This window comes from Hyla sarda, chromosome 5 (assembly GCF_029499605.1).
Source record: "Hyla sarda isolate aHylSar1 chromosome 5, aHylSar1.hap1, whole genome shotgun sequence".
In the NCBI taxonomy this organism is placed as follows: domain Eukaryota; kingdom Metazoa; phylum Chordata; class Amphibia; order Anura; family Hylidae; genus Hyla; species Hyla sarda.
Genome location: NC_079193.1, coordinates 384,802,472 through 384,816,737, shown reverse-complemented (window position 1 = coordinate 384,816,737; position 14,266 = coordinate 384,802,472). Strand labels below are relative to the sequence as shown.

Genomic DNA, 14,266 nt, shown 5'->3' with positions numbered 1-14,266 from the left:
TACCGCCCCCCCCACACATCTCCCCTGTATACATATACCGCACCACACACACACACACACACCTCACCACACCGGTCACTGTATACATATACCGCCCCCCCACACACACCTCCCCTGTATACATATACCGCCCCCCCCACAAACCCACCCCCCCCTGTATACATATACCGCCCCCACACACACCTTCCCTGTATACATATACCGCCCCACACACACCTCCCTGTATACATATACCGCCCCACACACACCTTCCTGTATACATATACCGCCCACACACACCTCCCTGTATACATATACCGCACCCCACACACACCTCCCCTGTATACATATACCGCACCCCACACACACCTCCCCTGTATAAATATACCGCACCCCACACACACCTCCCCTGTATAAATATACCGCACCCCACACACACCTCCCCTGTATACATATACCGCACCCCACACACACCTCCCCTGTATACATATACCGCACCCCACACACACCTTCCCTGTATACATATACCGCCCCACACACACCTTCCCTGTATACATATACCGCCCCACACACACCTTCCCTGTATACATATACCGCCCCACACACACCTTCCCTGTATACATATACCACCCCACACACACCTTTCCCTGTATACATATACCGCCCCACACACACCTTCCCTGTATACATATACCGCACCACACACACACACACACACACACACCTCCCCTGTATACATATACCGCCCACCACACACACCTCCCCTGTATACATATACCGCCCCCCCCCACACACACCTCCCCTGTATACATATACCGCCCCCCCCCCCCACACACACCTCCCCTGTATACATATACCGCCCCACACACACCTTCCCTGTATACATATACCGCACCACACACACCTTCCTGTATACATATACCGCACCACACACACACCCCCCTGTATACATATACCGCCCCCCACACACACCTCCCCTGTATACATATACCGCCCCCCACACACCCCCCCCTGTATACATATACCGCCCCCCACACACCCCCCTGTATACATATACCGCCCCACACACACACACATCTCCCTGTATACATATACTGCCCCACACACACCTCACCACACCGGTCACTGTATACATATACCGCCCCCCCCCCACACCTCCCCTGTATACATATACCGCCCCCCACACACACCCCCCCTGTATACATATACCGCCCCCCACACACCCCCCCTGTATACATATACCGCCCCACACACACATCTCCCTGTATACATATACCGCCCCACACACACCTCACCACACGGTCACTGTATACATATACCGCCCCCCCCACACACACCCCCCCTGTATACATATACCGCCCCACACACACCCCCCCTGTATACATATACCGCCCCCCACAACCCCCCCTGTATACATATACCGCCCCCCACACCCCCCCCCCTGTATACCATATACCGCCCCCCACCCCCCCCCCCCTGTATACATATACCGCCCCCACACCCCCCCCCCTGTATACATATACCGCCCCCCACACCCCCCCCCTGTATACATATACCGCCCCCCCACACACCCCCCCTGTATACATATACCGCCCACACACACCTCACCACACCGGTCACTGTATACCTATACCGCACCCCCCACACGCACCTCCCCTGTATACCTATACCGCACCCCCCCCGTATACCTATACCGCACCGCACCCCCCCCGTATACCTATACCGCACCCCCCCCGTATACCTATACCGCACCCCCCCCGTATACCTATACCGCACCCCCCCCGTATACCTATACCGCACCCCCCCCGTATACCTATACCGCAACCCCCCCCGTATACCTATACCGCAACCCCCCCCGTATACCTATACCGCACCCCCCCCGTATACCTATACCGCACCCCCCCCGTATACCTATACCGCACCCCCCCGTATACCTATACCGCACCCCCCCCGTATACCTATACCGCACCCCCCCCGTATACCTATACCGCACCCCCCCGTATACCTATACCGCACCCCCCCCGTATACCTATACCGCACCCCCCCCGTATACCTATACCGCACCCCCCCGTATACCTATACCGCACCCCCCCGTATACCTATACCGCACCCCCCCCGTATACCTATACCGCACCCCCCCCGTATACCTATACCGCACCCCCCCCGTATACCTATACCGCACCCCCCCGTATACCTATACCGCACCCCCCCCGTATACCTATACCGCACCTCCCCCGTATACCTATACCGCACCTCCCCGTATACCTATACCGCACCTCCCCCGTATACCTATACCGCACCTCCCCCGTATACCTATACCGCACCTCCCCTGTATACCGCACCTCCCCTGTATACCGCACCTCCCCTGTATACCTATACCGCACCTCCCCTGTATACCTATACCGCACCTCCCCTGTATACCTATACCGCACCTCCCCTGTATACCTATACCGCACCTCCCCTGTATACCTATACCGCACCTCCCCTGTATACCTATACCGCACCTCCCCTGTATACCTATACCGCACCTCCCCTGTATACCTATACCGCACCCCCCCTGTATACCTATACCGCACCCCCCCTGTATACCTATACCGCACCCCCCCTGTATACCTATACCGCACCCCCCCTGTATACCTATACCGCACCCCCCCTGTATACCTATACCGCACCCCCCCTGTATACCTATACCGCACCCCCCCTGTATACCTATACCGCACCCCCCCTGTATACCTATACCGCACCCCCCTGTATACCTATACCGCACCCCCCCTGTATACCTATACCGCACCTCCCCTGTATACCTATACCGCACCTCCCCTGTATACCTATACCGCACCTCCCCTGTATACCTATACCGCACCTCCCCTGTATACCCATACCGCACCTCCCCTGTATACACATACCGCACCGGTATACACATACCGCACCTGTATACACATACCGCACCTCCCCTGTATACATATACCGCACCTCCCCTGTATACATATACCGCACCTCCCCTGTATACATATACCGCACCTCCCCTGTATACATATACCGCACCTCCCCTGTATACATATACCGCACCTCCCCTGTATACATATACCGCACCTCCCCTGTATACATATACCGCACCTCCCCTGTATACATATACCGCACCTCCCCTGTATACATATACCGCACCTCCCCTGTATACATATACCGCACCTCCCCTGTATACCTATACCGCACCTCCCCTGTATACCTATACCGCACCTCCCCTGTATACCTATACCGCACCTCCCCTGTATACCTATACCGCACCTCCCCTGTATACCTATACCGCACCTCCCCTGTATACCTATACCGCACCTCCCCTGTATACATACACCGCACCTCCCCTGTATACCTATACCGCACCTCCCCTGTATACCTATACCGCACCTCCCCTGTATACCTATACCGCACCTCCCCTGTATACCTATACCGCACCCCCCCTGTATACATACACCGCACCCCCCCTGTATACATACACCGCACCCCCCCTGTATACATATACCGCACCTCCCCTGTATACATATACCGCACCTCCCCTGTATACATATACCGCACCTCCCCTGTATACATATACCGCACCTCCCCTGTATACATATACCGCACCTCCCCTGTATACATATACCGCACCTCCCCTGTATACATATACCGCACCTCCCCTGTATACATATACCGCACCTCCCCTGTATACATATACCGCACCTGTATACATATACCGCACCTGTATACATATACCGCACCTCCCCTGTATACATATACCGCACCTCCCCTGTATACATATACCGCACCTCCCCTGTATACATATACCGCACCTCCCCTGTATACCTATACCGCACCTCCCCTGTATACCTATACCGCACCTCCCCTGTATACCTATACCGCACCTCCCCTGTATACCTATACCGCACCTCCCCTGTATACCTATACCGCACCTCCCCTGTATACCTATACCGCACCTCCCCTGTATACCTATACCGCACCCCCCCTGTATACCTATACCGCACCTCCCCTGTATACATACACCGCACCTCCCCTGTATACCTATACCGCACCTCCCCTGTATACCTATACCGCACCTCCCCTGTATACCTATACCGCACCTCCCCTGTATACCTATACCGCACCTCCCCTGTATACCTATACCGCACCTCCCCTGTATACCCATACCGCACCTCCCCTGTATACACATACCGCACCGGTATACACATACCGCACCTGTATACACATACCGCACCTCCCCTGTATACATATACCGCACCTCCCCTGTATACATATACCGCACCTCCCCTGTATACATATACCGCACCTCCCCTGTATACATATACCGCACCTCCCCTGTATACATATACCGCACCTCCCCTGTATACATATACCGCACCTCCCCTGTATACATATACCGCACCTCCCCTGTATACATATACCGCACCTCCCCTGTATACATATACCGCACCTCCCCTGTATACATATACCGCACCTCCCCTGTATACCTATACCGCACCTCCCCTGTATACCTATACCGCACCTCCCCTGTATACCTATACCGCACCTCCCCTGTATACCTATACCGCACCTCCCCTGTATACCTATACCGCACCTCCCCTGTATACCTATACCGCACCTCCCCTGTATACATACACCGCACCTCCCCTGTATACCTATACCGCACCTCCCCTGTATACCTATACCGCACCTCCCCTGTATACCTATACCGCACCTCCCCTGTATACCTATACCGCACCCCCCCTGTATACATACACCGCACCCCCCCTGTATACATACACCGCACCCCCCCTGTATACATATACCGCACCTCCCCTGTATACATATACCGCACCTCCCCTGTATACATATACCGCACCTCCCCTGTATACATATACCGCACCTCCCCTGTATACATATACCGCACCTCCCCTGTATACATATACCGCACCTCCCCTGTATACATATACCGCACCTCCCCTGTATACATATACCGCACCTCCCCTGTATACATATACCGCACCTGTATACATATACCGCACCTGTATACATATACCGCACCTCCCCTGTATACATATACCGCACCTCCCCTGTATACATATACCGCACCTCCCCTGTATACATATACCGCACCTCCCCTGTATACCTATACCGCACCTCCCCTGTATACCTATACCGCACCTCCCCTGTATACCTATACCGCACCTCCCCTGTATACCTATACCGCACCTCCCCTGTATACCTATACCGCACCTCCCCTGTATACCTATACCGCACCTCCCCTGTATACCTATACCGCACCCCCCCTGTATACCTATACCGCACCTCCCCTGTATACATACACCGCACCTCCCCTGTATACCTATACCGCACCTCCCCTGTATACCTATACCGCACCTCCCCTGTATACCTATACCGCACCCCCCCTGTATACCTATACCGCACCTCCCCTGTATACATACACCGCACCTCCCCTGTATACCTATACCGCACCTCCCCTGTATACATATACCGCACCTCCCCTGTATACATATACCGCACCTGTATACATATACCGCACCTGTATACATATACCGCACCTCCCCTGTATACATATACCGCACCTCCCCTGTATACATATACCGCACCTCCCCTGTATACATATACCGCACCTCCCCTGTATACCTATACCGCACCTCCCCTGTATACCTATACCGCACCTCCCCTGTATACCTATACCGCACCTCCCCTGTATACCTATACCGCACCCCCCCTGTATACCTATACCGCACCTCCCCTGTATACATACACCGCACCTCCCCTGTATACCTATACCGCACCTCCCCTGTATACCTATACCGCACCCCCCCTGTATACCTATACCGCACCCCCCCTGTATACATACACCGCACCTCCCCTGTATACCTATACCGCACCTCCCCTGTATACATATACCGCACCTGTATACATATACCGCACCTGTATACATATACCCCGCACCTCCCCTGTATACATATACCGCACCCCCCCTGTATACATATACCGCACCTCCCCTGTATACATATACCGCACCTCCCCCGTATACATATACCGCACCTCCCCTGTATACATATACCGCACCTCCCCTGTATACATATACCGCACCTCCCCTGTATACATATACCGCACCTCCCCTGTATACATATACCGCACCTCCCCTGTATACATATACCGCACCTGTATCCACTCTCCTCACCTGTTCACTCTCCGTCATTCAATCCACGAGCCGCACATCCGGGTGTGACGTGTCCGAGGCATGCCGGGAGCTGCACGAGGACACACCCACTGCTTAACTCCCACAGTGCTGGAGAAAAGTCACCTGACTGCCTGTAATATCTCAACTATTATAACCTGATATATTATAATGTTATCTCCTCATGATGTAATATTATAGGTCACCTGATATTATAATGTTATCTCCTCATGATGTAATATTATATGTCACCTGATATTATAACGTTATCTCCTCATGATGTAATATTATATGTTACCTGATATTATAATGTTATCTCCTCATGATGTAATATTATATGTTACCTGATATTATAATGTTATCTCCTCATGATGTAATATTATATGTCACCTGATATTATAATGTTATCTCCTCATGATGTAATATTATATGTCACCTGATATTATAATGTTATCTCCTCATGATGTAATATAATATGTCACCTGATATTATAATGTTATCTCCTCATGATGTAATATTATAGGTCACCTGATATTATAATGTTATCTCCTCATGATGTAATATTATAGGTCACCTGATATTTTAATGTTATCTCCTCATGATGTAATATGTCACCTGATATTATAATGTTATCTCCTCATGACGTAATATGTCACCTGATATTATAATGTTATCTCCTCATGATGTAATATGTCACCTGATATTATAATGTTATCTCCTCATGATGTAATATTATATGTCACCTGATATTATAATGTTATCTCCTCATGATGTAATATTATATGTCACCTGATATTATAATGTTATCTCCTCCATGATGTAATATTATATGTCACCTGATATTATAATGTTATCTCCTCATGATGTAATATTATAGGTCACCTGATATTATAATGTTATCTCCTCCATGATGTAATATTATATGTCACCTGATATTATAACGTTATCTCCTCATGATGTAATATTATAGGTCACCTGATATTATAATGTTATCTCCTCATGATGTAATATTATAGGTCACCTGATATTTTAATGTTATCTCCTCATGATGTAATATGTCACCTGATATTATAATGTTATCTCCTCATGACGTAATATGTCACCTGATATTATAATGTTATCTCCTCATGATGTAATATGTCACCTGATATTATAATGTTATCTCCTCATGATGTAATATTATATGTCACCTGATATTATAATGTTATCTCCTCATGATGTAATATTATATGTCACCTGATATTATAATGTTATCTCCTCCATGATGTAATATTATATGTCACCTGATATTATAATGTTATCTCCTCATGATGTAATATTATAGGTCACCTGATATTATAATGTTATCTCCTCCATGATGTAATATTATATGTCACCTGATATTATAACGTTATCTCCTCATGATGTAATATTATAGGTCACCTGATATTATAATGTTATCTCCTCATGATGTAATATTATAGGTCACCTGATATTTTAATGTTATCTCCTCATGATGTAATATGTCACCTGATATTATAATGTTATCTCCTCATGACGTAATATGTCACCTGATATTATAATGTTATCTCCTCATGATGTAATATGTCACCTGATATTATAATGTTATCTCCTCATGATGTAATATTATATGTCACCTGATATTATAATGTTATCTCCTCATGATGTAATATTATATGTCACCTGATATTATAATGTTATCTCCTCCATGATGTAATATTATATGTCACCTGATATTATAATGTTATCTCCTCATGATGTAATATTATAGGTCACCTGATATTATAATGTTATCTCCTCCATGATGTAATATTATATGTCACCTGATATTATAACGTTATCTCCTCATGATGTAATATTATAGGTCACCTGATATTATAATGTTATCTCCTCATGATGTAATATTATAGGTCACCTGATATTTTAATGTTATCTCCTCATGATGTAATATGTCACCTGATATTATAATGTTATCTCCTCATGACGTAATATGTCATCTGATATTATAATGTTATCTCCTCATGATGTAATATGTCACCTGATATTATAATGTTATCTCCTCATGATGTAATATTATATGTCACCTGATATTATAATGTTATCTCCTCATGATGTAATATTATAGGTCACCTGATATTATAATGTTATCTCCTCATGATGTAATATTATAGTTCACCTGATATTATAATGTTATCTCCTCCATGATGTAATATTATGTCACCTGATATTATAATGTTATCTCCTCATGATGTAATATTATAGGTCACCTGATATTATAATGTTATCTCCTCATGATGTAATATTATAGGTCACCTGATATTATAATGTTATCTCCTCATGATGTAATATTATAGGTCACCTGATATTATAATGTTATCTCCTCATGATGTAATATTATAGGTCACCTGATATTATAATGTTATCTCCTCATGATGTAATATTATAGGTCACCTGATATTATAATGTTATCTCCTCATGATGTAATATGTCACCTGATATTATAATGTTATCTCCTCATGACGTAATATGTCACCTGATATTATAATGTTATCTCCTCATGATGTAATATGTCACCTGATATTATAATGTTATCTCCTCATGATGTAATATTATATGTCACCTGATATTATAATGTTATCTCCTCATGATGTAATATTATAGGTCACCTGATATTATAATGTTATCTCCTCATGATGTAATATTATAGTTCACCTGATATTATAATGTTATCTCCTCCATGATGTAATATTATGTCACCTGATATTATAATGTTATCTCCTCATGATGTAATATTATTTGTCACCTGATATTATAATGTTATCTCCTCATGATGTAATATGTCACCTGATATTATAATGTTATCTCCTCATGATGTAATATTATATGTCACCTGATATTATAATGTTATCTCCTCATGATGTAATATTATAGGTCACCTGATATTATAATGTTATCTCCTCATGATGTAATATTATAGTTCACCTTATATTATAATGTTATCTCCTCATGATGTAATAGCTCACCTGATATTATAATGTTATCTCCTCATGACGTAATATGTCACCTGATATTATAATGTTATCTCCTCATGATGTAATATGTCACCTGATATTATAATGTTATCTCCTCATGATGTAATATTATATGTCACCTGATATTATAATGTTATCTCCTCATGATGTAATATTATAGGTCACCTGATATTATAATGTTATCTCCTCATGATGTAATATTATAGTTCACCTGATATTATAATGTTATCTCCTCATGATGTAATATTATAGGTCACCTGATATTATAATGTTATCTCCTCATGATGTAATATTATAGGTCACCTGATATTATAATGTTATCTCCTCATGATGTAATATTATAGGTCACCTGATATTATAATGTTATCTCCTCATGATGTAATATTATAGGTCACCTGATATTATAATGTTATCTCCTCATGATGTAATATTATAGGTCACCTGATATTATAATGTTATCTCCTCATGATGTAATATTATAGGTCACCTGATATTATAATGTTATCTCCTCATGATGTAATATTATAGGTCACCTGATATTATAATGTTATCTCCTCATGATGTAATATTATAGTTCACCTGATATTATAATGTTATCTCCTCCATGATGTAATATTATGTCACCTGATATTATAATGTTATCTCCTCATGATGTAATATTATTTGTCACCTGATATTATAATGTTATCTCCTCATGATGTAATATGTCACCTGATATTATAATGTTATCTCCTCATGATGTAATATTATGTCACCTGATATTATAATGTTATCTCCTCATGATGTAATATTATAGGTCACCTGATATTATAATGTTATCTCCTCATGATGTAATATTATAGTTCACCTTATATTATAATGTTTTCTCCTCATGATGTAATATGTCACCTGATATTATAATGTTATCTCCTCATGACGTAATATGTCACCTGATATTATAATGTTATCTCCTCATGATGTAATATGTCACCTGATATTATAATGTTATCTCCTCATGATGTAATATTATATGTCACCTGATTTTATAATGTTATCTCCTCATGATGTAATATTATAGGTCACCTGATATTATAATGTTATCTCCTCATGATGTAATATTATAGTTCACCTGATATTATAATGTTATCTCCTCATGATGTAATATTATATGTCACCTGATATTATAATGTTATCTCCTCATGATGTAATATTATAGGTCACCTGATATTATAATGTTATCTCCTCATGATGTAATATTATAGGTCACCTGATATTATAATGTTGTCTCCTCATGATGTAATATTATAGGTCACCTGATATTATAATGTTATCTCCTCATGATGTAATATTATAGGTCACCTGATATTATAATGTTATCTCCTCATGATGTAATATTATAGGTCACCTGATATTATAATGTTATCTCCTCATGATGTAATATGTCACCTGATATTATAATGTTATCTCCTCATGACTGTTACGCCGAGCGCTCCGGGTCCCCGCTCCTCCCCGGAGCGCTCGCTTCACTCCCTCCGCTGCAGCGCTCCGGTCACGTCCTCTGACCCGGGGCGCTGCGATCCTGCTGCCAGCCGGGATGCGATTCGCGATGCGGGTAGCGCCCGCTCGCGATGCGCACCCCGGCTCCCCTACCTGACTCGCTCCCCGTCTGTTCTGTCCCGGCGCGCGCGGCCCCGCTCCCTAGGGCGCGCGCGCGCCGGGTCTCTGCGATTTAAAGGGCCACTGCGCCGCTGATTGGCGCAGTGGTTCCAATTAGGGTTTTCACCTGTGCACTTCCCTATATTACCTCACTTCCCTTGCACTCCCTTGCCGGATCTTGTTGCCTTAGTGCCAGTGAAAGCGTTCCTTGTGTGTTCCTTGCCTGTGTTTCCAGACCTTCTGCCGTTGCCCCTGACTACGATCCTTGCTGCCTGCCCCGACCTTCTGCTACGTCCGACCTTGCTTCTGCCTACTCCCTTGTACCGCGCCTATCTTCAGCAGCCAGAGAGGTGAGCCGTTGCTAGTGGATACGACCTGGTCACTACCGCCGCAGCAAGACCATCCCGCTTTGCGGCGGGCTCTGGTGAAAACCAGTAGTGGCTTAGAACCGGTCCACTAGCACGGTCCACGCCAATCCCTCTCTGGCACAGAGGGTCCACTACCTGCCAGCCGGCATCGTGACAGTAGATCCGGCCATGGATCCCGCTGAAGTTCCTCTGCCAGTTGTCGCTGACCTCACCACGGTGGTCGCCCAGCAGTCACAACAGATAGCGCAACAAGGCCAACAGCTGTCTCAACTGACCGTTATGCTACAACAGTTGCTACCACAGCTTCAGCAGTCATCTCCTCCGCCAGCTCCTGCACCTCCTCCGCAGCGAGTGGCCGCTCCTGGGATACGCTTATCCTTGCCGGATAAATTTGATGGGGACTCTAAGTTTTGCCGTGGCTTTCTTTCCCAATGTTCCCTGCATCTGGAGATGATGTCGGACCTGTTTCCCACTGAAAGGTCTAAGGTGGCTTTCGTAGTCAGTCTTCTGTCCGGAAAAGCCCTGTCATGGGCCACACCGCTCTGGGACCGCAATGACCCCGTCACTGCCTCTGTACACTCCTTCTTCTCGGAAATCCGAAGTGTCTTTGAGGAACCTGCCCGAGCCTCTTCTGCTGAGACTGCCCTGTTGAACCTGGTCCAGGGTAATTCTTCCGTTGGCGAGTATGCCGTACAATTCCGTACACTTGCTTCAGAATTGTCCTGGAATAATGAGGCCCTCTGCGCGACCTTCAAAAAAGGCCTATCCAGCAACATTAAAGATGTTCTGGCCGCACGAGAAATTCCTGCTAATCTACATGAACTTATTCACCTAGCCACTCGCATTGACATGCGTTTTTCTGAAAGGCGTCAGGAACTCCGCCAAGATATGGACTCTGTTCGCACGAGGCGTTTCGTCTCCTCGGCTCCTCTCTCCTCTGGTCCCCTGCAATCTGTTCCTGTGCCTCCCGCCGTGGAGGCTATGCAGGTCGACCGGTCTCGCCTGACACCTCAAGAGAGGACACGACGCCGTATGGAGAACCTCTGCCTGTACTGTGCTAGTACCGAACACTTCCTGAGGGATTGTCCTATCCGTCCTCCCCGCCTGGAAAGACGTACGCTGACTCCGCACAAAGGTGAGACAGTCCTTGATGTCTACTCTGCTTCTCCACGTCTTACTGTGCCTGTGCGGATGTCTGCCTCTGCCTTCTCCTTCTCTACAGTGGCCTTCTTGGACTCTGGATCTGCAGGAAATTTTATTTTGGCCTCTCTCGTCAACAGGTTCAACATCCCAGTGACCAGTCTCGCCAGACCCCTCTACATCAATTGTGTAAATAATGAAAGATTGGACTGTACCATCCGTTTCCGCACGGAGCCCCTTCTTATGAGCATCGGATCTCATCATGAGAGGATTGAACTTTTGGTCCTCCCCAATTGCACCTCGGAGATTCTCCTTGGACTTCCCTGGCTTCAACTTCATTCCCCAACCCTGGATTGGTCCACTGGGGAGATCAAGAGTTGGGGGTCCTCTTGTTCCAAGAACTGTCTAAAACCGGTTCCCAGTAACCCTTGCCGTAACTCTGTGGTTCCTCCAGTAACCGGTCTCCCTAAGGCCTATATGGACTTCGCGGATGTTTTCTGCAAAAAACAAGCTGAGACTCTACCTCCTCACAGGCCTTATGATTGCCCTATCGACCTCCTCCCGGGTACTACTCCACCCCGGGGCAGAATTTATCCTCTCTCTGCCCCAGAGACTCTTGCCATGTCCGAATACGTCCAGGAGAATCTAAAAAAGGGCTTTATCCGTAAATCCTCCTCTCCTGCCGGAGCCGGATTTTTCTTTGTGTCCAAAAAAGATGGCTCCCTACGTCCTTGCATTGACTACCGCGGTCTTAATAAAATCACGGTTAAGAACCGCTACCCCTTACCCCTCATCTCTGAACTCTTTGATCGCCTCCAAGGTGCCCACATCTTCACTAAATTGGACTTAAGAGGCGCCTATAACCTCATCCGCATCAGAGAGGGGGACGAGTGGAAAACGGCATTTAACACCAGAGATGGACACTTTGAGTATCTGGTCATGCCCTTTGGACTGTGCAATGCCCCTGCCGTCTTCCAAGACTTTGTCAATGAAATTTTTCGTGATCTGTTATACTCCTGTGTTGTGGTATATCTGGACGATATCCTAATTTTTTCTGCCAATCTAGAAGAACACCGCCAGCATGTCCGTATGGTTCTTCTGAGACTTCGTGACAACCAACTCTATGCCAAAATTGAGAAATGTCTGTTTGAATGCCAATCTCTTCCTTTTCTAGGATATTTGGTCTCTGGCCAGGGACTACAGATGGATCCAGACAAACTCTCTGCCGTCTTAAATTGGCCACGCCCCTCCGGACTCCGTGCTATCCAACGCTTTTTGGGGTTCGCCAATTATTACAGGCAATTTATTCCACATTTTTCTACCATTGTGGCTCCTATCGTGGCTTTAACCAAGAAAAATGCTGATCCCAAGTCCTGGCCTCCTCAAGCAGAAGACTCCTTTAAACGACTCAAGTCTGCCTTTTCTTCGGCTCCCGTGCTCTCCAGACCTGACCCTTCCAAACCCTTCCTATTGGAGGTTGATGCCTCCTCAGTAGGAGCTGGAGCTGTTCTTCTACAAAAAAATCCTTCCGGGCATGCTGTCACTTGTGGTTTTTTCTCTAGGACCTTCTCTCCAGCGGAGAGGAACTACTCCATCGGGGATCGAGAGCTTCTAGCCATTAAATTAGCACTTGAGGAATGGAGGCATCTGCTGGAGGGATCAAGATTTCCTGTTATTATCTACACCGACCACAAGAACCTCTCCTACCTCCAGTCGGCCCAACGGCTGAATCCTCGCCAGGCCCGGTGGTCTCTGTTCTTTGCCCGATTTAATTTTGAGATTCACTTTCGTCCTGCCGATAAGAACATTAGGGCCGATGCTCTCTCTCGTTCCTCGGATGCCTCAGAAGTTGATCTCCCTCCGCAACACATCATTCCACCTGACTGCCTGATCTCCACTTCTCCTGC

The 14,266-nt window shown here is 46.2% G+C and overlaps 1 protein-coding gene across 2 annotated transcripts in view; it reads right to left on the bottom strand.

Annotated features, from left to right (window-relative positions):
• The window catches only part of GFUS (GDP-L-fucose synthase), a 27,442-nt gene extending 21,171 nt beyond the window's left edge, over positions 1 to 6,271 (bottom strand). Inside the window, exon 1 of one of the 2 annotated variants that reach the window (XM_056518687.1) lies at positions 6,188 to 6,271. The gene's annotated coding sequence lies outside the window, so the exon portion shown is untranslated. The remainder of the gene's footprint in view (positions 1 to 6,187) is intronic. The other variant, XM_056518685.1, reaches the window with a different exon arrangement.
• Between the last annotated feature and the right edge of the window lie 7,995 nt (positions 6,272 to 14,266).